We start from the raw sequence: 25,144 nt of genomic DNA, 5'->3' as shown, positions 1-25,144 counted from the left end.
TGCACAAGAATGTGGGCACAGTGGTTGTCTTTGAAAGGGACTGGGAGACCAAGGAGGAGAATGAAACCTTTGTCTTTCTCCATTTGTTCAACTATTTTCAAGCACCTACAAGGTGCCAGGACCCGGAAGACAACTCAGGGAAAGAGACACAAAATTCTCTCCTCTTGGCGCTTCCGTTCTCATGGGAGAGACAATAAAATGAGCAAATTGTGTGGTGATCGGTGGGTCAGTCAGTGCGATAGGAAAGGGAATCGTGGGGCTGGGCACGGGGTCTGCAGTACGTGGCAGGAAGGGCTGGGGCTGGCTGCAGTGTTAATAAGGGGCCGGCTGCAGTGTTAATAAGGGGCCGGCTGCAGTGTTAATAAGGGGCCGGCTGCAGTGTTAATAAGCTGACAGGGTAAGCCCGATGGAGAAGACAGCTTTTAGCAAAGACATGAAGAATGTGTGGAGACACTGCGTGGCTCTGGGGGAAGGAAGGTCGGTGGAGGGCACAGCGTGTGCAAAGGTCCGGAGATGGGGATGCGCCTGGAGTGTTGGAAGCACAGCATGAAGGCCCGTGCGGTTGAAGCAGAATAGGAGAGAGGTGGCTGTGCCGAGGAGCAGCCAGAAGATAGCGATTTGAGTCTGGCCAGTGTGGCTCAGTGGCTGAGTATTGATTGATGAAGCAGGAAGTTGCAGTTCGATTCCTGGTCAGGACACATGCCTGGGTTGCAGGCTTGGTCCCCAGCTGGGGGCGTGCAGGAGGAAGCCAATCAATGATTCTCTCTCATCATAGATGTTTATCTCTCTCTCCCTCTCCCTCTCTCTCTGAAATCAATAAAAATATATTTTTAAAAAGACAGTGATTTGTGACTGTTGTCAAAGAACAAAGGCAAAGACAGGACTTACGAGAGAGCATAAAATAGCAGACAGTCTGAGAGCGGGGAGGCTGCTTTTACATGTTTTGGGTAAATGGATTTGCTGGCGGCCAGCAGAGAGGTCTGCCGGATCGGTCTGCCGTCGGCGGGGGCCAGCAGCGACGACAGTGCAATCGCTATAGGTTCTCCAGGACATCTCGAGCGTGGAGCTCTGGAGAGCATTGTGGGTCGTGTCTGTGCCCGCTCGCCAGTGCCCTCCCCTGGGCAGCTCTTCGTCTGGCCAGGTCTGCATCGCGGTCCCCTGGAGAAGGTCTGGGCACACTGGCCTCTGCAAGGACTTGGGCTTTTACCCTGAGGAAAGGGTGTGCCAAGATCCTACTTGTCTCCAAGGGGTTTCCATGGTCACCAGGTGGAGAACAGGTGTCAGGGTCCGGGGCGGGAGCCAGCAGAGCCGGGAGGAGGACGTCACAGCGACGCAGGCTTGACGACCAGCCTGGAGCCGGGCAGTGGAGGTGGCCGAAGTGGCCAGGTCCCGCGTTCCGCAGGGAGAGCTACCCCGAGTCCCTGAAGGAGTGGCTGAGGGAGAGAGGATTGTCCTTCGTAGTTATGTCTGAGTTTGTAACGTGGACGACCGATTTTGAAAACCATCGCGTTTAAGGGATCGGAGAAGGATCAGCCTAGGAGGCCGTCCCCTGGCCTCTGTCGGCTCCCAGTGCTGTGGTCAGGGCCCGCCTGCTGGCTGGGCCCTCCCCCGGGTGACGCTGGGACCTGTCCAGGTGGGGCGACCTGTGGCGGCAGCGGCGGTGAGGCACCGTGGTCTGAGGCCAGCTGGAGGCGAGACTGGGGATGGCAGGAGGTCCTGGGGTCCCCGCTGGGAACCTCGCTCAGCAGGCAGCGAGGTGGCCTCCTCTGTGACACTGAGCAACCTGCTGAGCGAGCAAGCCCATCTGTCGGGTAGCAGGAGGGACCTCTTCCTGCCACACCCTCTCCTCGGGGGCCAGCTATGGGGGGGGCCGAGGACCCCACTGAAGTCCCTCTCACCCAGCCCACCCATGTTAACATCCCACCTAAGGGAAAGTCAGGCGCCATATCTCCTCACAGCTTCTGTGTGATGCCCCTCCATCCCACTGACTCGCCCCCGCCTGCCCTTCCCTCCCCCCCTCCAACCGCCCCAACGCCCGAACCTTAAAATAGCAGCTTTGGGACTGTTTTGATTCTGATCCACGTTACGTGATATGTTAAAAAACACATTTGCATTCTGAGCCAAGTTGCACGGGTGCTGTTCAGATCTTGAGCGCACGGTCTGAGTGGATGCCTGCGCGGGGCGGGCCGGGCCGGAGCCCCTGTGGTTGTGTGACTCCTGGGGGCCTGGGATGACTGGAACTGAGCACCCGCCTGTTAGAAAACCGAAACAAAACAGTGTGTGTGCACGCGCGTGCACGTTGGGGGAATGTAAACCTGTCTCTTAAAACCTCCCCAACGCCCCGGGTCCGGGCGAGGCCGCGGGCCCCTGGATCCGGGTGAGCCTGGGCCCCGGGTCCGGGCGAGGCCGCGGGCCCCTGGAGCCGGGTGAGGCCGCGGGCCCCGGGTCCGGGCGAGGCCGCGGGCCCCTGGAGCCGGGTGAGCCTGGGCCCCGGGTCCGGGCGAGGCCGCGGGCCCCTGGAGCCGGGTGAGCCTGGGCCCCGGGTCCGGGCGAGGCCGCGGGCCCCTGGAGCCGGGTGAGCCTGGGCCCCGGGTCCGGGCGAGGCCGCGGGCCCCTGGAGCCGGGTGAGCCTGGGCCCCGGGTCCGGGTGAGGCCGCGGGCCCCTGGAGCCGGGTGAGCCTGGGCCCCGGGTCCGGGTGAGGCCGCGGGCCCCTGGATCCGGGTGAGGCCGCGGGCCCCTGGATCCGGGTGAGCCTGGGTCCCGGGTCCGGGTGAGGCCGCGGGCCCCTGGATCCGGGTGAGCCTGGGTCCCGGGTCCGGGTGCGGCCGCGGGCCCCTGGATCCGGGTGAGCCTGGCCCCGGGTCCGGGTGAGGCCGCGGGCCCCTGGATCCGGGTGAGCCTGGGTCCCGGGTCCGGGTGAGGCCGCGGGCCCCTGGATCCGGGTGAGCCTGGGTCCCGGGTCCGGGTGAGGCCGCGGGCCCCTGGATCCGGGTGAGCCTGGCCCCGGGTCCGGGTGAGGCCGCGGGCCCCTGGATCCGGGTGAGCCTGGGTCCCGGGTCCGGGTGAGGCCGCGGGCCCCTGGATCCGGGTGAGCCTGGCCCCGGGTCCGGGTGGGGCCGCGGGCCCCTGGATCCGGGTGAGCCTGGCCCCAGGTCCGGCTGAGGCCGCGGGCCCCTGGATCCGGGTGAGCCTGGGTCCGGGTCCGGGTGGGGCCGCGGGCCCCTGGATCCGGGTGAGCCTGGGTCCCGGGTCCGGGTGGGGCCGCGGGCCCCTGGATCCGGGTGGGCCTGGCCCCGGGTCCGGGTGGGGCCGCGGGCCCCTGGATCCGGGTGGACCTGGCCCCGGGTCCGGGTGGGGCCGCGGGCCCCTGGATCCGGGTGGGCCTGGCCCCGGGTCCGGGGGGGGCCGCGGGCCCCTGGATCCGGGTGGGCCTGGCCCCGTGTCCGGGGGGGGCCGCGGGCCCCTGGATCCGGGTGGGCCTGGCCCCGGGTCCGGGTGAGGCCGCGGGCCCCTGGATCCGGGTGGGCCTGGCCCCGGGTCCGGGTGAGGCCGCGGGCCCCTGGATCCGGGTGAGCCTGGCCCCGGGTCCGGGTGAGGCCGTGGGCCCCTGGATCCGGGTGAGCCTGGCCCCGGGTCCGGATGAGCCCGTGGGCCCCTGGATCCGGGTGTATCAGTGCCCCTGGGTCCGGCCGAGACCAAACCAGAGGGAGTCGGACCTGCATTACCACCATTTGTCCACCATCCAGAGCTGAGGGGTCAGTGCCGACATGTACTCATAGGGAACTGGTGGACATTGATATTGGGTCTCAAAAGAACTGTTGGTCCAGAAAGAAACTCACTACAGACTGATTCATTTGCCTGTCAGCATAACTATTATTGCTCGTCGCACATTCAATTCTTATAAGTATATCTCTATTGACACATGATTTCGCTCATCTAGGGGAAATGATGAACAACATAGACTGATGAACAAGAACAGAACCAGAAACAAGGAGGCATCGATCGGACTATCGGGCCTCAGAGGGAGGGTAGGGGAGGGTGGGGGGAGGGGGGAGAGATCAACCAAAGGTCTTGTGTGCATGCATATGAGCCTAATCAATGCTTAAGTTCAACAGAGGGTTGGGGCATCCAGGGGAGGGGTGTGGGATGGGAATGGGGGGATGAGGACAAATATGTGACACCTTGGTCAATAAAGAAATTAAAAAAAAAAAAAAAAAAAAAAAAAAAAAACCTCCCCAACGGCAGGTAACAATGAGCGACATTAAGTGGGGCCATCCTGGGGGTTGGCCTCGGCCGGCTGGGAGCTCCTCTCCTGGGAACCAGGACGGAGGGCTGCCTGGCAGAGGAAGGGCAGGTGTCTCTGGTTTCCCTGCACAGGTCAGACCACGCAGCTGGCGCGGACTGCAGCACCAGCAGAAGGTGGGGTGGGACGCGGTTCAGAGGCACCCACACGCTGGAACAGAGCCACGAGGTCTGCTTTCCCAGGTCCCAGCACTCAGCTGAGTGGGTGCCCAGGCGGGTGGGGTGGGTGGGTGGGGGGGTCTGGAGAGAGCCCCAGGGTCAGGAGAGGGTGGGTAGCACCCTGAACTCCTCCTCAGAGAGACAGATTTGCTCAAGGCGCCCCATGGGGACAGATCTGGAACTGGACCTTCGGTCTCAGTCTTCCATCCATTAACTCAGTTGGTCTTTATTAAGCACCTGTGGTTTGCCCAGTGCTGGGGGAGAACCGTGCACAAGGCAGCACTGGTCTCTGGCATCCTTTGCTGCATGGGGCAGAGTGAGAGGCACAGACCAAATCCAGGGAGACTCCATTGGCAGGATGGTAAACAGGGCAGAGGCTGAGGGAGCCTAATAGTGGGGAGTCTAGTTTGGATGGGCAGTGGGAAGGCTTCTTTGGGGAGAAATAAAATTTAAGCTGAAAATTAAAACATGAAACAGTTCTGTTCCCATAGAAGTGTGTTGCTGGCAGGGGGAACAGCAAGTGCAAAGGTCCTGGGGCACGAGGGAGAATGGATTGGTTAAGGAACTGGCAGTTCACCAATGGCTGGCAGGGTGAGCCGAAGGGAGAATTGGCTGTTCCTTTGTTCATTTACTTGTTTCAAGTTTGCCTCTTCCCCTGGGGGAGAGGTGACTTCTGGTTCCTTTACTCCTGGGTATCTGGTGCCCAGTGCCATGTCTAGTACCTACTTGATACTAAAAAAAAAAAAAATGTACTGAGTGAATGAATGAATGAGTGAGTGAGCCTGTGTTACCACGATCTGTGGTTCAGAGGTGGAAGCAGCAGGAGGAGCCCACAGGTCCGGGAGCCCGAGTCTGCCGTGGGAGAGTGGAGGACAGGGAGTCGGGGGTTTATATGAAGCAGATCAGGAGTCACCTTCCCATGGATTTTTCAACTTCTTATCAGGGCGTGTTCCAGGGTGAGGCGTGTGAGGCACTGACCTTGGGCTCAGTATTGAAGGAGGCGCCAGAAATGCAGTCAGGAAAGGGAGTCACATTCTAACACAGCAGTTCACAAAATCAAAATCAATGCAAAACAACAACAACAACAACAAAACAAACAAACAAACCCCATGCCTCCCTCAGAGCTGTCTCCCCGGAGAAGCGGCCTACAGATACTTTCTCCCGTTGCGGCGGGCGGCCTTGTCACTCCACGGATAGCGTCCTTGGATGAACAAAAGTTTTTAATTTTGATGAGGTCCAATTTACCTATTTTTACTCCTGCTGCCTGTTTTTAAGTGTCATATTTGAGAAATCATTGCCAAATCCAGTAATGAAGCTTTTCAACCCATGTTTTCCAAAACATGAGCTTTATACAAGTTTTAGCTCTCCTGTTTGGGTCTTGATCTATTTTGAGTTAAATTTTTATACGATATAAAGATCCAACATCATTCTTTTTTCTTTCTTTCTTTTTCTTTTTTTCTTTTTCTTTTTTTTTGGCTGATAAACAACAGAAATTTATTTCTCAAAGTTCTGAAGGCTGGAAGTCTTAGATCAGGGTGCCAGCATGGTTGGGTTCTGGTTGCAGACGGCCAGCTTCTCACGGTGTCCTCGCAAAGCAGAGCCCAACTTCCTTCTTTTGCATGTGGATATCTGGTTGCCCTAGCACCATTGTTTTAAAAGACTGTCCTTTGCCCCGTTGAGTAGGCTTGGCGCCCATGTTGAAAGTCACTTGCCTATAAACGAGAGAGTTTATTTCTGGGTTCCCTATTCCATTTGTCTGTCTGTCTGTTTGTCTTTATGCCACTACCATGCCGTTTTGTTTACTGTAGCTTTGGAAGGCCAACTTTTTATTTTCCCTTCAAGATTGTTTTGGCTATTTGGGGTCCCTTGAGATTCCATATGAATTTTAGGATGGATTTTTCTTAAAAAATAAAGTTCTTAAAATTGATATTAGAGAAAGAGAGGGTGATATTGAGAGAGAGACAGAGAGAGACAGAGAGAGAGAGAGAGAGAGAGAGAGAGAGAGAGAGAGAGAGAGAGAGACATCAGTTTGTTGCTCCACTTATTTAAGATTCATTGGTTGATCCTTGTATGTGTCCTGACCGAGGATCAAACCCTCAACCTTGGGAGTATTGGGGCCACACACTAACCAACTGAGCTCTAGCCAACTGAGCTACCTGGCCAGGGCCAGGGCCAATTTTTTCTATTTTTGCAACAAACAAACAAACACACAAACACACACACACACACACACACACACACACACACACACACATGGACTTTAGATAGGGATTGCATTAAGTCTGTAGGTTGCTTTTGGTAGTATTGACATCTTAACAGTGTTAAGTCTCCTGTCTGTGAACACAGGATGTCTTTCCGTTTGTGTCTTCTTTCATTTTTTTCTGCAACAGTCTGTACTCCGCAGTGTACAGTCTTTTGTCTCCTTGGTTAACGTCACTCCTATGTATGAAATGGGTTTAAAGTGATACCAAGAGCAAGGGAATAAGTTCTCCTGTGGGGGAAAATGTGACAGTGAAAATAAGGCTAAAATTCCCTCTGGGAGTTACCATCCCAGACCCTGGTCCCCTCCTCCGCTGCCAGGGAAGCATTGTCTGTCCTCACGTGACAGAGGGAACCACAGTCCCAGTTTGGGGCCCTGGAGAGGAAACCCTTTTCTGTTCATTTGCTCTGTGGGCCCATCGCAAGCACTCAGGGAAGTTGAGTGTCACCTAGGGAGCCCCCTTGGCGAGTGGTGAGGATTTCTGGCCTCCAGGCCTTTGCTCTAGCCATGCCACCACCTCCCCCTTTCGTTCGCCTGGCTAACTCAAGACACAGACCTTTAATGTGTCCCGTGACACTTAGATGACATCCTTCTCACCCGCACCAACAGAGCTCCACGGGCCTGCGCACAGTCAGTGCTTAGTGAATAGCTGTCGCCTCAGTGCTGTTGACAATCCACTGTGTTCCCAACCCAGAGCAGGGACAGCAAACGTTTTCTGTGGAGACCCAGATTTCAGCCTTTGCACGCCCTACAACCTCTGTTGCAACTGCTCATCTCTGCTCATTTCTGCATAAAAACACCACAGAAAGTCCATAACTGATGGGTGTGGCTGTGTTCCCATAAGACTTCTGCTATGGACTGAACGTCTGTGTCCCTCCCAGATTCACATGCTGAAGCCCTGTGATGGTGTCAGGAGGTGAGGCCTTTGGGAGATGATTAGGTCGTGAGGGTGGAGCCCCAGGGTGAGATCAGTGACCTTATAAGAAGGGGAAGAGCCCGTCAGCATGGCTCAGTGGTTGAGCGTCAACCTATGAATCAGGAGTCCTGGTCAGGGCACATGTCCGTGTTGCGAGCTGGATCCCCAGTGTGGGGTCTGCAGGAGGCAGCCGATCAATGGTTCTCTCTCATCACTGATGTTTCTATCTTTCTTTCCCTCTCTCTTCCTCTCTGAAATCAATAAAAATAATTTTTTTTAAGAAAAAGAAGAGGAAAAGACCTAGCTCCCTCTCTCTCTTCACCACGTGAGGACAAGCGAGAAGACGGCTGCATGCAAACCAGGAAGAGAGTCCTCCCCAGAACCCAACCATGCCAGCACCCTGAGCTCAAACTTCCAGCCTCCAGAACCGTGAGAAATCAATTTCCATTAAGTCACCCAGCCTGTGCTATTTTTGTTGTAGCAGCCAGAGCTAAGACAAGTTTGTTTACAAAAATAGGGTGGATATGGCCTGTGGACCATGGTCTTCTGATCCCTGACTCAGGGGGGTCTTGGCATCAATCTTCCTAGGAGTAGAACTCACTTTTGCCTGTGTTCTTAGGAAATTATTTTGTCTCTGGGCCTCAGTTGTCTCATCCATGGAATGGAGATGACAGCACTCATTTCTTATGCAGTGGTTTCAATAGTAGAAATGTAACACAAGACTCTCCCTCAAGTACTTAAGACATGCCTAGTAGGCCCTTATCCAAGTCTCCTTCTGACCCCTCTAGGAGTAGAAGCTCTGGGAGATGACCACATTGTCCAGCAAGCATTTATTGAGCACCTACTGTGTGCTGGGCCCGGACATGGAAGTCAGTGCTGGTTTCTCCCTTGTAGGATTTACAAAAGCCTGTTGGAAGGCGGGTGACGCCAGGCCAGCTGTGGCCTCAGACCTGCCCCTCTGGGGCTGGGAGTGGCTCCCGGAGGTGTGGTCCCTGCAGTCCTGGGAGCTCCTGGGGGGTGCGGGGGGAGGACAAAGGGCAGGATGAGAACCTGAAACACCTGCAGGAACATTCCCCAGAGGTGTTTGCGGTGTTTCACACCGGAGATTGCACAACGGCGCCATGGCCAACTCCAGCCTGCAGGTGTGTTTTGTTTGGCCTGCTTAGCACTTAAATTCTTTTTAAAAATTAACTGTCAACATTTAAAATGGGAAGATTTGGGATAAAACCCAGATGTCAGCTCCTAATTTTAAAAAAATCAGAAGATCTGACACCTGACAACAAGCTACAACCAAGTAGATGGGATCCTTTTTTCATTTAGTTTAAGTTGACTGTCCATTTAAAAAAAAAAATCCTTTTAGTGACATTTTTCTCTTCTCTTGGACTTCTATTTATTCTTCATCCATCTCAATTCCAACATAAAACAACATATTAGAAGTATACACTAATGTAAAATTCTGTGACAAGACATTTTAAACGTCTCAGTCAAAAGATGGGAAAAGATAGTAACCTGCTACTGATCAAATAACTGTGTGTATTTATTTCTTACTAGAGGCCCAGTGCGTGAATATTCATGCACTGGAGGGGGGTACTTCAGCCCAGCCTGCCCCCTCTCACAGTCCAGGAGCCCTCAGGGGCGGGAGGCGACCTGGCGACCAGGGGAAGGTGACGCCCCATCACACCTCTGCTGCTGCCACTGCCGGCAGCACAAGCCTCGGCCAGCCCTGGTTACCTGAGCCTCGGGCGGCCCTGGGCGGCTGGGCAGCCGCCATCCGAGGCTTGCCTGCACCTTGGGCATCGGCTGGGCAGCCACCATTTGAGGCTTGCTTGTGCCTCAGGCCGGCCATGGGCAGCTGCGGGGCTGAGGGACTCTGGAGACAGGTGCGCGGAGCGGCCGGACCTGCCTGGGGGCAGGCCCGGCCATGCTGCACACTTGCCGCCCCGGCGGGGCTGAGGGGACTGGGTGCCACCACCCTGTGGCTGTGGGCACTGCCATATTTGAGGGCATGGCAGTCAATTAGCATATTCCCTCCTTATTGGCGGAGGGCGCCACCATCTTTGTAAGGGTGTGACAGTCAATTAGCATATTCCCTCTTTATTAGATAGGATTGCTGTTATAACAAACTAGAGGCCCAGCTGCCCACCAGGGCCTTCCTTTGTTCCATGCTGCCCCCTGGTGGTCAGCACACATCAGAGCGGTCAAACTCCCCCAAGGGGACAATTTGCATATTAGCCTTTTATTATATAGGATTACCACAAACTTAGTGGCTTAAAAAAACACACATTTATCTCACACCTCTAGAGATCAGAAATCCAAAATGGGTTTCACTTAAATCAAGGGGTCAACAGCGTCATGCTCCTTCTAGAGGCTCTGGGGAGAATCCATTCTCTGGCCTTTCCTAGCTTCTGAAAGGTGCCCACATTCCTTGGCTCACAGTCCCTTTCTCCATCTTCAAAGCTGCAGGGTAGCATCTTCCACTCTCTCTCTGACTCCAACCTCCTGCCTCTGTCTAACAGGAACCTTTATGATGATCTTGGGCCCCTGGATACTCCAGAGTAATCGCCCTCCCAAGACCCTTCACTGCAAAGTCCCCTTTGCTCTGTGAGGTGACATATTTGCAGGCTCCAGGAATGAGGGCATGGCCATCTTTGGGTGGTGGGTACTGTTCTGCCTGCCGCACTAGGAATTGAACATTATTCCACCCCCGCATGGCTCTGGCTTGGGGTTCAGGCTACACTAATGATTCTGCAATTGTCCAAGTGTGTACAGAGCACCCAGGATGTGCCAGGACCTGTGGGAGTGTTACAGATCAGCAGCGAACAAGAGAGACCAACGCCAGGCATGCTCTTCGAATGAGACACAGGCACTCAAGTTTGCCCCCTAAGTCCACCCCGCTAACCTTGCCTGAGGTCCTGAAGCTTACCATCTCTGTTCAAAAGACCCCACCTGTGCCTGTTCCTACTGTCTGCCCTGTGCATGGAACAGTATAGACTGTGTTTTAACGCTTCAATCTTGAGACCCTTCAATCTTCTGACTGCTGGGCCCCAAGAGTGGCTTCTGCTGGCCCTTAGAGGTGGTGGGCAACCTCTCTCAGTGCCTCCAGCTCTTGCACACCCAGGCTAGGAACAGGGACGTCGAGGCCATTTTGAAAGTCAACTGGAAAGTTGTGCTGCATGTCAACAGTCGGCCCCATGACAGATCACGGCCGGGGAAATCCAGCACAGCATAGCCCTGACGGGCTCACTTCTCCCAGATACCCGTCCCCAGGTTGGGCAAATGCCAACGTGGGACCTCCAAGCAGAGCTCGACTATTGGCGAAAGTAAAGGATGCTGCCTGCTTCTTCCCAGGGGAGGTTCCCCAAGGCCCTGAGTTTGGACGGGATGGAGTCCTCGGGGAACATTCGACTGCAATGTGTACATGAGCTGCCATCAACCACAATGCCACCTCCCAGGTTGCCAGGCTCAGTTTCGCTCCCTTGCTGAGAGAGGAGCGGTTTCAATGTGAGAGTGCAGGCTTCTCTATGGGTTCGCTGAGGAGGTGGCAGGGTGGCCCTGGAAAGTCAATAGCCCAGCCCTTATTTTGACAGTGTCCATGGGATTAGGATGTGCTGACTGTCATAATATATGTTTGGTTTACCATGCAAGTTTACTTCCCAGTCAGTGTAGCTCTGGTCCATGTAGTCACTCAGGACCCAGGCTCCCTCCACCTTGTGGCTCTGCCCTGCTAGCTGGCTGGCAGATAGCGGGAGAGAGGGGGAGAATTATGCAGGAAGTTTTCATGGGCCAAGCCCATAAGAAGTCCATGCCACTCTTGCCAGAACTCATCACAGCTACAAGGGAGGCTGGGAAATTCAGTTTTAGCGATGTGTCCAGGAGGAAAAGGAAGTACGTTTTGGTGAATATATACCAGCCACTGTAGGTATATTTGTTCACTCATCACCATATATAGCTTGTGTCAATGCTGCATGCCAGGTTCTTGGCGAGGTACTGGGGATGCACAAGTGACTGTTTCTGTCCCCATCTCCAAGGAGCTTTCAGGTTCAAATCCTAGCTCCACTGCTGACTAGCTGTGTGTCTTGGGTGAATCACTCAACCCCATTCAGCCTCCGTTTTTTCAGCTATGAAGTGAGGATAGAAACACCAGCCGTCATGAGGATTAAATGAGTTGAGCATTGTAAAGCCACAAACCCAATGCTGGTTCCTGGTCAGGGTCAAATGGAGGGCAGCTATGGACATGGGAGGCACGAGCAGGCGCCAAGGCAGGGAAAGCAGGGGCCTGGGGGCCCCAGAGCTATCCTCCCAGCCCCACATGGGGCCTCACTTCTCAAGCTTCCGAGGAAGAAGCCTGAGTAAGGTTTAGGGCTGAGAAATATCCAGGGAGGATGGAGGTTTCTGACTTCTGCTGTTGGGCCTGGGCTTTGGGCAAACTCTGGGATGACCTGTCCCTTCTCAGGTGCCCAGCAGCCACCCCCTGGACTCCTGCATCTCACTCCTCTGCTCCCTCTGACCTCCTCCTCCATCTCCCCCTCCCAACAGGCCTCAGTCCCGCTGACCGGAGCTGACGCCCTCTTGGTGGTGGTCTTCCAGCTCAGACGTCCCCGCGGACATGCCTTCCTCCAAACTTACAGGTAAGGACTGTGGTCCCTTTGGGGTGACCTTGAATTGCCTGCCAAGTGTTGTCTCTGAGCAGTCAGCCCTGGGGGGTGGGGAGGAGGAAGGAAGGAGGTTGGAGGCCCCCGGGAGGGAAGAGGTGGGAGGCCACGCCACGATGTTCAGCTTAGCCAGACAGCTCCTCCAGAATCAAGAACAGATGGCAGGGAGGTTTCCAAATCCATCATTTGGAAGTGATTGTCCAGGCGAGAAGGGTTCTGAGATCCCTGGGGGGTGAAGGGATCACATTTCACCCTTGAAAAAGGAGAGAAACAGTACTGCCCGCTCAACCCTATCCTGTGTTTGGGTCTGAGGGATGTCTGTGTGATCCTTTATTGACCCCGAGGTATTTTGCTCAGCGTGGGAGAGAAACATTGAGGGGTTTCCACCCTGCAGGGAAGTGGAGGAGCAGAGAAAGAGGACCAGGTGGGGAGGCTGTGCTCAGCTCCCGGGACCTGGTCTTAGAAAGTGTCCATATGTTTATTGCTTCGCTGAGCAAGCATCGTGTGCTCTGTGCACAGGCACTAGGCAGGGGGTGGCCGGGATGCGGAGCTGTGGACAGGTGATCAGCAGTGAGGAGGCCGGGATTTGATAGCAGTTTCAACGCCTGCCTTGCTCTCTCTCCCCTGTGCTGGTGGGCTTCAGAATGGAGGCCAGGAAGGGCCCTGAGTTACGGAAACTGATCATCCTCAGAGGCAGGGGTTTTTTACGTCAACACCTGAAATCAAGGACATGTCTTCAAATCGACACCGGTTCATTCTTTCATTAGCAGCCTATCGCTTTCAAGGTGGAGCATAAAGTTGTGCATCTGAGGGCTGCTGGCAGCCAAGGCCAAGGCCACGAGGTCACTGTGCTCAGCTGCAATGGGGGCTGATCTCTGCTGAGTGCCGCGCGCTGGGCGCTGCTCTGAACCTGTTCCCGGGGTCGTCTCACGGACTCCTGGTGCTGCACTGGAGTTCCATGTTGCAGATGAGAATCCGAGACACAGGTGACGAGACACCCAAGGTCACCGAGCGTATAAGTGGAGGTTCTTGGTTGGGAATCCGGGGGGGGGGGGGGGGGGGGGAGGGAGAGGCCCACTGGGAGCTTGGCGGCTGGGTCATCTAATGGGTTGAAATGTTGTTGTTATTTAAAGCAGCAGGACCCTTTGTTCGAGTGTCTCTGGGGTTGAATGGGGGTGGAGGGAAGGGCCGGAGCTTGGCCTTCTCAGCCTCCATCCCCCCTTTGAAACTCCCGCGAGGCAATTCTATACCGTGTCTCTCAACCTGATTTTCATTGTTGTCCCACTAAGGAACCTTTTCTAGGCATTGTTTTCCTAACTGCCCTCTTTATGAAATTTTAATCCCACAACCATACTTTGTTTCTGTCTATGTGCTGTGTGCTTTTCCAGGCCTCAGACATAAAAGGAGTAAGTTTTTAAAAATACATCTTTTATTTATTATAGAGAGAAAGGAAGGGAGAGGGAGAGAGAGATAGAAACATGGATGGAGGAACATCGATTGGCTGCCTCCTGCACACCCCCTACTGGGAATCGAGTCCACAACCCGGGCATGTGCCCTGATCGGGAAACTAACCGGTGACCTCCGACACTCAACCACTGAGCCACACTGATATTGCCCCATTCAGAACACATGCTCTGCAGGACCCCTGGGACCACAGAGGCAGCTGGAGCAAAGAGGGCCGTAGCCTCGTTCTCGGCCCCAGCCACACGTTGGAAACCCCGGGGAGGTTTTAGAGCACACCCGGACCCAGCCCAGAGAGGCGCGTCGATTGGTCAGGGGTCCCCAGGTACACATTAAGAAATTAATACACTTTATTTTTAGGGGGGAGCAGTTTCAGGGTAATAGAAAGATTGGGCAGAAAGTGCAGGAGTTCCCATACACAACCTCCCCCCACTTCCCCTATTATTAACTTCTTGCATTGGTGTCGTACATTTGTCACAACTGATGAACCGATATTAATATAATAACGTTACCTGAAGTCTGTGGTTTACGTTAGGGTTTACTCTGTCATACAGTTCTATGGGTGTTGCCGAATGCATGCTGTAGGCCCACCTTTACTGTATCACAGAGAATAGATGCACTGCCCTGAGAGTCCCCCATGCTCCGCCTGTTCATCCCCCCCGCTTCTTCTTAACCCCCTGCCACCACCAAGCTTTTTACTGACTCTGGTTTTGTGTTTTCCCAGAGCAGCACATAGTTGGAATCACTCAGTATATAGCCTCCGGGCCTTTGCACAGGCTGTTCCCTCTGCCTGAAATGCTCTTCCCTGCACATCTGCTTGGTTCACTCCCTCACCTCCTTTGGGTGTTTTTCAAATGCCATCTCCTCTGTGAGGCCTTTCCCAGCCATCCTAGGTATTGGCACCCCCACTTCCCTGTAGCTCTCTCCATCCCACTTCCTGGCTTGGCCGTTCTGACATACTATGTAACTTATTAAATATGTTTGCTTCTCATTGCCTGTCTTCTACTCATCCGACACGAGAATGCAGACTCCGCAAGGACAGGGGTGATTTTTGTCTGTTTTGTGGAGTGGCATATAGTAGGTGTTCAATTAAACACCCGTTGAAGGAATGCATGAACATATGAGGTAGGGATTAGCAACTCCATCCTCATTGTGCAGGGGAGGAATGGAAGCTCCAAGAGATTGCGTCACCCAGCTGGTTAATGAAGACATCAGGGCTTGAACCTAGGCAGGGTGACTCCAGAGCCGGCCTCTGGCCCCCATGCAAACTGTGGAGATGAGGACCCCTGAGTGGCCCCCAATCCCACGGTCATCTTCTCCTGGCCTCAAACTCCTCCATCCTTGGCCCTCAGCCTCCTGCAGGGTGAGTGGGGACTTGGATCAGACGGGGGGTCTGAGTGTGAGCTGACCTTCTGGACTGCTCTGGGGACCCGGTGGGTAAGTGATGGGATGGTCTACACGCCCCCGTTCCCAGCCCCCAGGAACCTGATGTGGTCACTCCAGCCAGGGTGACCCCCATGCCCCCGATTGCTGCCCACACGGGGTGGTCCCACCCCTTCAGGAGGCAGTAAGGTTCTTGGTGTCCCTGGTGTGAGACCCTCCCCAGGCGTGGGGACCGTGGCCCCTTCTCCTGCTGCTCCACACGTAGTAGGGGACAGACTATTGCATAACGAAGGAAGGAAATGAACATTCCCGAGGCCCACTGTGTGCCCCATGGGCAGTTTACTGAGGTGTCACCCCAGTTCATCTTGGTGGCGTCCCTCCAGGTGGGCAGGCTGTGCCCATTTTATGGATGAGGACATTGAGGCTCAGAGCTGCCGGGCTTGTCCGAGTCTGCCTGGGAGTGCCACCTGCCCTGACGGGCCCAGATGCCAGGTGATGGGCTGGGCCAGGTGGCTCTCAGGCTGGAGCAGTGCGTTACCTCCGGAACCCGGCCTCTGGCACACACTGGGCTCCATCTGTTTACTCTGGGGAACCATTTCCGACTGTGGATGGAGGAGTCTAAGCCAAAGAATAACAAGAATAAACCCCTGACTGTGAGGTCCAGATCCTGGAGTCTCCGTTTTGGGAGGATTTCCACCTGCCTGCCAAGATGAGGAGCGGTAAGCTCGGAGCCGGGCCCTGGGAAGATGTCCGTGAGGGGAGGGAGGAGGTGGGGACCTCCCGGCCTGGGCTGGGTGACTGCAGGTCTATATCAGTTGATAATTGATTTGATACTTGGTCAACCCTGAAGAGAAGCGTTCATTCATTTGTTCACTCCTTCAGTAAGTACTGAGCACTTGCCGTGTGTCCGGAGCTGTGCTTAGCCCTGGGGACAGAGCGGGGAAGGAAACAGACTCAAGGCCCTGCCCCCACGGGCTGACCTTCCGGCTGGCCAGGGAGGGAGCAGCAAGGGCTGGGAGGTACTTTCGATGGGCAATCAGGGGAGGCTACTTGGAGGAGGTGTCATTTCAGCAGGAACTCCAGTGAGAGGAGGTGGTCAGGCCACGTTTGGGAGACACCTCATGACAGGTGCCATCTCAGGGGTGCAGAGACATGATAGGCTTGCCCAGGTTGAGCTGCATCTTCAGGGTACAGCGCTCTGCGGTCTCTGGTGTGTCCCTGAGCTGGGAAGGGATGAAAATCTGAGTCCCCAGCAGCCTGTGCCATTTTCTGCCACTAGAGATCCAGGCCCAGGCTAGTGTGGCCCTCCGTGGCGGGGACAGTGGGGTCCTCCGTGGCGGGGGCAGTGGGGTCAATGTGGACCAGGCAGCCCTGGTGGCCCGGCCACTGGATGGCAGTCTAGTCTGGTGAACACCAGCCACACGGCACCCGCTTTCTGGAGGCTCCAGGCAGGCGAGCAAGGAGCAGGTGGGCCAGCCGGGCAGGGGCAGGGCTCCCTCCTAATTCTGTCAGCTCCCTTCTGTTCCCAGTGTGCTGAGGACCCACTGTGTGCACGATTGCTGGGGATGCTCTTGCCTCGTGACTCTCAAGCAGTTTACAGGTTGTAAAGGCTTCATTAATAATCATCATAATAGTTGAAACAGCGTCTTGCTGAACAGGCTGATATGGATGAGCCTCCAGGAGCCCTGGGTTCCGGCTCCTGGTCCCAGGTCCTTTCTGCTCTTCCACTCTTTATCAGTCAAAGCCCAGCTTCCACGTGCAGAGTGCCTACTGCACGCTTGCCGCCATTCCAAGGGTTTTCTATGCGTTGATTCTTTTACTCCTCCTTATGGCCCAGTGAGAGGCAGGACAGCACAGTTCACATGAATTCCATCTTGAGGTCAGATCCCAGCCCTGCCACGTGCTGGCTGTGTGGCCTTGGGCAGATCCCTCACCCTCTCTGTGCCCTCAGTGTTCTCGTCTGTGAAATGGGGATAATAATTGCATCAGTAGCATGGGGTTGGAGGGCTTGAGTGAGTTCCTATCAGTAATGTGCCCAGGATGGTGTGTGGAGAGGGAAGCTTTTGTTGCCATGGAGATGGTGGTGATGATGGAAATCACATTCACGGTCATTATTCTGCATCGCACGTGGGAATGTATGCGGCCCGCTCAGGGTCACATAGCAAGTAAGGCAGCAAACTGGGGACTCAGGCGTGGTACCTGAGCCCTTCCGCATGGTGTCCTCCCATCTCTGAGAAGGGGGTTGGCTGTGGCCCCCACCGCACGGGGCCAGGCACGGGGCACTGTCACTCGCCGTGAAGTTGCCTGGCCTGGCCCGGCCTCCGCTCCTTCCTGACCCACAGGGCACACGGGACCAGGCAGCAACGCCTTCACAGCCTCCTGGCTCAGGTGACCCAGTGGTTCTCCCCCCGCCCACCCCTCTGCGTGGGAGGAGCGACAGTACCCCGAGGCCGAGGGGCCAGGATGTCACCCCCATGAAGAGGGTCCATCACTATACCCACACTGAGCCGGCCTGGTTCCCTTCTCCCCAGACTTCACCTAAACCCCTGTCCTGGGCTGGGTGGTGGGGAGGTCTGTACGGGGCTTGTTCTTTGCTGATGTCTAGGGCACAGGTTTGTGTTGGGGTTCCACAGAGGGCATTGCCACGGGGCTGCAGTGACAGCAGACCTGGGCCCTGCCCGTGGGCCCTCAACTGTCCAAGGGGGTGTCAGGCAGTCTGGGCCTGTTGGACAGCTGCCACGTTGGGCTAAAGAACAGGGGCACGCTGGGGCTGAAGAGAGTGGCCCAGCCTGTGAGGGTCCCAAGCCCCCACGCCTCCCAGCTGTTCCCCTTCTGCTCCCTCCTCAGCCCCTGTTCCTGGAGCTCTGGCAGAAGAAGAGAGGAGCACCTCGCGCAGTGGCCTGTGCTCCTGCAGCCAGCCCGGACCTCGGCCTCCGGGGCCAGAATCAGAGGCTCAGGTGAGGGGTTCTTTGCAGCTCTGGGGCCCCCAAAGGCGAGGAATGGGAGAGGGAGCCTTGTGTACCTGTGTGTTGATCCCTGACGCCCCCCCCCCCCCACACTGCACAGATGTAGAAAGAGGCTCAGAGAGGCAAAGTGACTTGCCCAAGGTCACACAGCTAATAAAATAACTTTAATCTTTGGGATCAGGGTGTAAATGAGGAGTTCTTAGTCCCGCAAACTCTAGGCATCCCAGGCCTCAAATATGTATTAATAACTATTGTAGCTCCTCAGTCTGCAGCCCTACTAGGTGTGTGGCACAGTGCCTGGTGGTCTTACACATACACAGCCAGGTGGGCCACCCGCTAGGCTCTGGCACTTGTACTGGGTCCTGGAGGGAAATGAGCAAGCCGGCTGTTAATGGCGTAGGCCAGTGGTCCTCACCCAGGGCGAGCTGACATTTGGAAATGATTGGGAAGTTTCTGATTGTTATGGCTGGAGGGGTGCTGCTGGCTTCTTGGGGGAGGGGGCAGAGATGCTGCTACGCGCCCCACAGTGCTCAGTGCATAATTCGGTAGCAATGAATCATGTGGCCCAGGCCGCAGTCGCGCTGAGGGGGACACCCTGGTGTAGAGGAGCCACGGGATGGTAGCACCTGGCGCTAGTGATAGTGGGCAGCCGTCAGCACCCTGGCCTGGAGGTGAGGCAGGGTGCCGTGTGGACAGGGTGGCAGGCAGGGGCCCACAGAAGACATGCCACCCAGTACCCTTCCGCCCCTGTGCTAAAGGGGAAACTGAGGCTCAAAGAGGGCAACTAAGGAACTGGCCCAACATGGCAGAAGTAGGCAGAGGCTGAGCTGGGGTTCAAACACAGGCTAGGTTGCCTGAGGCCAGACTCCAGCCCTAACCACTACCCTGCATGGCCCTCGGGACTCGGGGTGTAGGCATGGCCCTTGGTTGGGCTGCTGATGTGTTCCTGGGTCTCTGGTCTCTGTTGGGAGGTTGGCTTGGCCCTACTCGACCCGGAGCCCCAGACAGGGGCCCTCCTGCCAGGCCTCTCCCATTCTCCTTCCTCTCTTCCAGCGAAGACCTGCAGCCCTCCTAGGCCGTCGCCCCAGCAGAACCTCGCTCAGCCAAGGTAACCGTGCCCCCGCCGCCCTGAGCTCCTAACTGGTTCCAGATGCCCTGCCCGAGGCGGGCCCGGCCCCGCTGCGGAGTGTTAACACGGCCACATCTGTCTGTGGGCCTCCCGCGAGCCCCCCTGGGCCGCCCTCGGAAACCCCTGGCTCCAGCTTTCCCAAACATGCCCAGGTTTACATTCCTGGGCAGCCCCTGCAGCCCCAGCCAGGCCCACAGGACCCTCGGGAGCCGGAGGGGGCCTGCTGCCCGGAGCCTGGCGCCTGGCGCTGCCTCACCCGGCCTGGCATGCTCCCGGCGGCGGGCTCAGATGACACAGGCCTTGAGCTAAGCCAGCACCACCTCCCAGGTATCCCATGTGCCTTCCCGTGGCCCTGGGTCTCTCTCTGCTTGCCATCCTGCCCTGGCCCATGAACCCTGTTCCCACCTGGCCTCTGGACCCCCCAGGACATCCCTCAGTCATGCATCGCCCCTGCATGTGGCGTCTGGGTCCTGGGAGTAGGCGGGAGGGCCCCAGAGGCCTGGCCAGGGTTCCCCCTCCCTGTGTTGCCGTTGTCTCTTTCCCTGTCTGCCCTTCTCTCCCAAACCTGGGGCCGCTGGAGGCCGTGCGCAGCACCGGCCCAGGGCCCTGCACTGTAGGTGTGCGGTGAAAGCATACGGAGTGAATGGATGCATGCCTGCGTGAGCGCGTGAGTGATTCCACTTGCCGGCTGGTCACGCATTGTCCCGCCAGCTTTGTCAAACGCCCTCCCTGGCCCAGGCCGCCTCTGTTTGCAGAGTGCCTACTGTGCGCCAGGCCCCACACAGCACAGTCACACATGACTCCCCAAGCCTCAGCGCACCTGCACACTCTTTCAGGGAACCACTTGGTTCCCCCCCCCCCCCCCCCCGTCTTTAGTTTGAATAATTTCCAAACTGTAGAAAGGTTACTGTAAGACAGTGAACATTCACCAGTTGTTGACATCTTGCTATGTCTTTCTATTAAACTTATATATGTTATACACATTTGTATATTCACACACACACACACTTTTTCTGTATCATCAAGCATTGATACAGAGATGTTTCTGGAGACATCGTACCTCTTTATCCTCAGTACTTCAGAGAATGTTTCCTATAACGAGGATATTTTCTGATAAAACACAAAGAAGTACAAAATTCAGGAAATTTAGCCTGTGCTGTGACACTGTTATATAGTCCATGATAAAACTGCACTTACCCTGACAGTGTTCTCCCAAGCTGTTTTGTTTGTCTTAAATCCAGGATACAATCCAGGGTCGCCCTCAGTATTGGTTGCCATGTCTCTAGTTTCTCAATCGAGAACAGAACTCTGCAAACTTTTACTGTGAAGACCAGAGAGTAAATATTTTACACTCGACACGGTCTGTCGCAACTACTGAACTCTGCCATAGGGCAGAAAAAGCAGCCACAGACAATGTGTAAATAAGTGGGCATGGTTGTGTTCTAATAAAAGTTTAAACAATTTCCTCATGAACACCCACATCCCTACCTAGATCTCCTCATTCATATTCCCTTCCACTTGCTTTATCACATAGCTCTCTATCCATCTTAATTTTGGATGTATTTCAAAGTTGCAGATATTGACATATGCCCATTAAACATGTCATTGCCATTAACCCCCTTAAAGAAGAATCTGGGCAGGGACCATGTTGAAGTGTGCAGGCAGTTTCGTGAAGCAGCCTCCATTTGGATTTGTCAGATTGTTTGCTTGAGACGAGACTCGAGCGGAACGTTCTCGACAGGGGCATCCCTAAGTGATTGTCATGATGCTCTGGGAGCTCATAGAAGTGCCAGTTCTCCTGCTGGTTCCCAGAGGTTCTGTCTCACGGCCCGAGGTGGGGGCCCAGAACCTATACTTTTAGGTAGTGTCCTACGAGGTTCTGCCCTTCAGCCAGCCTGCAACACTATTAGCGCATTACTTCATACAGCTTTCATGTCAACACAGTAGTATCACTATCCTAACTTATCAGGTGGTTAGGGAACTGGCTGGAGGTCATTCACCCCATAGGTCAGGGGTGGGGAATGTCTGGCCCGAGGGCTCTATAAAGCCAAGAAGTCATTTGGTCTGGCCCTGCCAAGGCTTTAGGGGTGAGTTAATCAAATGTTTGGCCAAATATAGCAGGCTAATTTTTAAGTTGATAATTGTGTATGGCCCAAGAATGATGTTATAAATATCCAAATGGCCCTTGGCAGAAAAAAGGTTCCCCACCCTGCCATAGGTGGTAGAGCCAGAATGGAAGCGCTGGCCTGTGTGATGTGCTGCCTATACATCGTCCTCTGTGCTAGGCTGCCCCCTGCTGTCCATATGGTAGTACAACCAGAATTCTTGCCTGCTGGCCCCAGGCCGGTAGCTATCTTCAAGTCAGTGTTACAGCATGAAGGGCGTGGAGATTATTGTCATGGCCACGCCTGAGGACTGTCATTTTCATTAGAGTTCATCCTGTCCTGGGCGCCATGGGTCTCTCGGGCCTGGAGCTTTGGGAGGCAGAGCCTACAGTCTGGAGCAGCATCTTCCTGAATGTTCCATCAGCTACTGCTCTCCGCTCTGAGGGTGAGGCTGAGAGTGCGTCCGTATTGGCGTGGAGGAGCGTCACTTCTACGTCAGCACCAGGCCGGTGGCTGCTGAGACCGGTCTCACTAACACCATCAGGCTGGAGCAGACCTGCCCCCAGGTACGTGGAGGGTGGCCAGGACCAGGGCAGACCAGGAGGCTCCCGGGAGCCATTTGAGCAAAGGTTCCCAGGGCATCCCAGTGCAGGCAGGGCTGTGAAATGGACAAATTGGCTGGAGTGGACTCTCAGTTGGTCTCCAGGTCCTTCCTCCCCCACTTTCTCCCCCGTCCCCTCCCTTTTACATTATCCATTGAGCATCTACTAGGTGCCAGGCCAGGGCCACTCCAGAAGCTGGGGCTATTGTCTAGAACGGCACTGATAAGTCCTTCTTCTCATCAAGTGTACAGTCTGATCGGAAATTGACTCCCAAATTCATACAGGATGGTGATACATACTATAGAGAGAACAAAACGGGTGGCATGAGTGGGAGTGACTGGGGAATTATTTAGATTAGGTGGCCAGGATCGGCCCCACGAAGGAGGTAACATTTGAGATAGCCCAGGATGACAAGCAAATGTCAGCATTTGAAAATCTGGTGGAAGGCATTCCAGACAGAGAGGACAACACGTGCAAAGGGCCTGGGGCAGGGGTGAGTCTGGCATGTTTGAGGAATGGCCACTAAGTTGGAGCAGACTGGATGAGTGAGGAGAGAGTGGTAGGTGGTAGTGAGGGTGTGATGGTACAGGGCATGCCAGGCCGCAGGGAAGAGTTTGGAATTTATTGGAAGCCTTTGAGGACAGGGATCCATGTGATGATTTCAGATCCCCCTCCGGCTGCTGTGTGGCAGCAGAGATGCCAGTGAAAAAGCCCCCGTAGTGAGCAGGGTGGGAATTATGTGTCTTGGTCCAAGGTGGGGGCAGTAGCCATGGGTTTTAGGGACCTTGAAAAGGAAACTCCCATATTCCCCACAGTAGTTCCCCTGAGCCACCCCCCAACTGCGGCAACCACCGGCAGGGAGAGTGTCTCTTTCTGGGCCTTTGCAAAGCTATTGCTTCTGCCTAGAATGCCCTTCCCTGTTTTGTTCACCAACTTAAATACCTTTCGTGGCCACCCTTGTCACCTTGCCCCACCATTTTCTGTCTCTGTGACCGTGTCCCCGCCGGCTCAGAACCCGTGAAGGACCAGGACCAGTCTTGGCTATCTTTGTACCCCAACACTCAGCTCTGGGTCAGGAACACGGTACCTGCTCACTAAACGTTTGAGAAATCCCACTACAATGCAGCAGCTCCCACACGGTCTAGCCCTGGGCTGAGCATACCACTCCTGTTATTCTTACACCATTTTTTGTTTGTTTTGTTAATCCTCATGAAAGGATTTTTTTTTCCCCATTGCTTTTCAGAGAGAGTAGAAGGGAGGGAAGGTGAGAGAGAGAGGTGGGGGAGGGAGAGGAGAGAGAGAGAGAGATGTGAGACCCATTGACTGGTTGCCTCCTGCACACCTGCAACCGAGGTAGTTGAACTTGACTAGGAATCGAACCCACGACCCCTTCATGGCCGCATCCAACCCTAATCCTCTCAGTCCCCCACCTCCCATACCATCAGGTTGGTATTAGGGCTTCAACATATGAATTTGGGGGGACAAAGTTCAATCCATAGCAGCCCTGGGGGCTCCAGTGAAGGGCTCAGACTTCATTCTGTCTTTGGAAATGATAGTCTGGATGTTGAGAATGAGGCGTTTTCCATTTAAACACTTGCAGCTTCCTGGTCTGGACCTGGCTGAGCTCCTGCAAACATGGGCAGGAAGGGAGGAGTCTCTCTACTCCCCTGCTTCATCCCCTGCAGGGGACAGGGGCCTCCCACTTCCCCACCCTCCTCACCTCACCCTGGGACCAATGCCCGGTGCAGCAGAACCTGACCCCTGGAAGTGAGGCCTAGGGGGCCGGGTCCCAGGCAGGTGACCCACAGGGTGGCCCCACCACTGCAGAAAGCACCCGGCTCTGTAGCCAAATGGTCCCGGATGCTCGCTGTGCTGTGGGATCCTGGGCAACTCATTCCTTGGCTGTAAGCCTTGGTTTTCTCATCTGAAGGTGGGTACAGTTCCCTGACTGGCATGTAGCGAGAACTCCAGGAGATGAGAGCAGGTTGCCCAGCAAGAGGCAGGCGTTCAAGGAGCAGATGGGCGAGGAGCCAGTGACCAGTGGGCTTCTGGAGTGGGGGAGGTGGGGAGCTCAGGTTTCCAGAGGGGTCAGGGTCTGGGACCCCAGCATCACTGTATCACAGGGCTGAGCGCTGATCTGCAGAGCCTGGGGCAAGGACTAGGCCGTGGAAAGATGGGGACAGCCAGCCCTGAAGGCCCCCTCACTCCTCTGGGTTTCCTATGACCCTGAGGCCCCGCCCCTCCGTGCTCCCAACAAAAGTCCTGCTCAGAGTATAAATGGCTGCGATGCTGGCCAGGGCTCTAGGGTGAGATTTCTGGCACCTGTGGGCATTCAATCCTCTTATGGGATGAGCCCCCGCCCCATGGTGCTCTCATGTTCCAGGGGCATCGACGTCCAAGGCCGACAAGATCCCCACAGAGGCCAAGCCGGAGCACGGCCTGCAGCTGGCAGAGCTCCCAGGAAAGTGGAGACGGACTAGGCCCACACCTGGGTTCTGTGACCTGCTCCGGGTGAGTCTGTCCCGGGAAAGGGGCCCAGGGACCCGTGGTGGGAGTGAGGTGAGGACATGAGTGAGGGCGCTAGATGCCCACATCAGGTTCTGCCACTTGCCAGCTGGGCGAGCATGGGCAGGACACACCTCCTCTCCAAACGCCCAGTCATCTGGGGAAGGGAAGAAGCGGCAGGCTCCGGCATGCAGCGTGACTGTGGACTTAAGGGAGGTGACACAGGAAGAGCACTTAACACATAGACGAATGCTGCTGTCATCACAGCAGAGGTGAGGTGTGGGAACCCCGTTCCCCCAACATTTCCCCCGGGCTTATTAGCTGGTTGATTGCTCCTTCCTTCCGTCCATCTGTCCATCCACCATCCACCCCAGGGGTCACAAACTCTGTAAAGGGTCTGAGAGTAAATATTTAGGCTTTGCAGACCACACGGTCTTCCATTGCATCATGAAAGCCACCACAGATGATGTGCAAATGAATGGGTGTGGCCACTGTCCAGTAGAAGTTTGTTTATAAGAAGCAGCAATGAGCCGGATTTGGCTCATGAACCATAGTTTGCCAACCTCTGATCTATTTATCCACTCGTTCAGAAAACATTTTTGGGTTTCACTTGTGCCAGGCCCTGTTCTAAGGACAAGGATGGTGACAGGGACAGACAGTGCCTGTTCTGGAGCTCACATTCCAGTGGGTGGAGGAAGATAAA

Source organism: Cnephaeus nilssonii (assembly GCF_951640355.1).
Source record: "Cnephaeus nilssonii genome assembly, chromosome: 2".
Classification (NCBI taxonomy): Eukaryota; Metazoa; Chordata; class Mammalia; order Chiroptera; family Vespertilionidae; genus Cnephaeus; species Cnephaeus nilssonii.
This window is presented reverse-complemented; position numbering follows the sequence as displayed.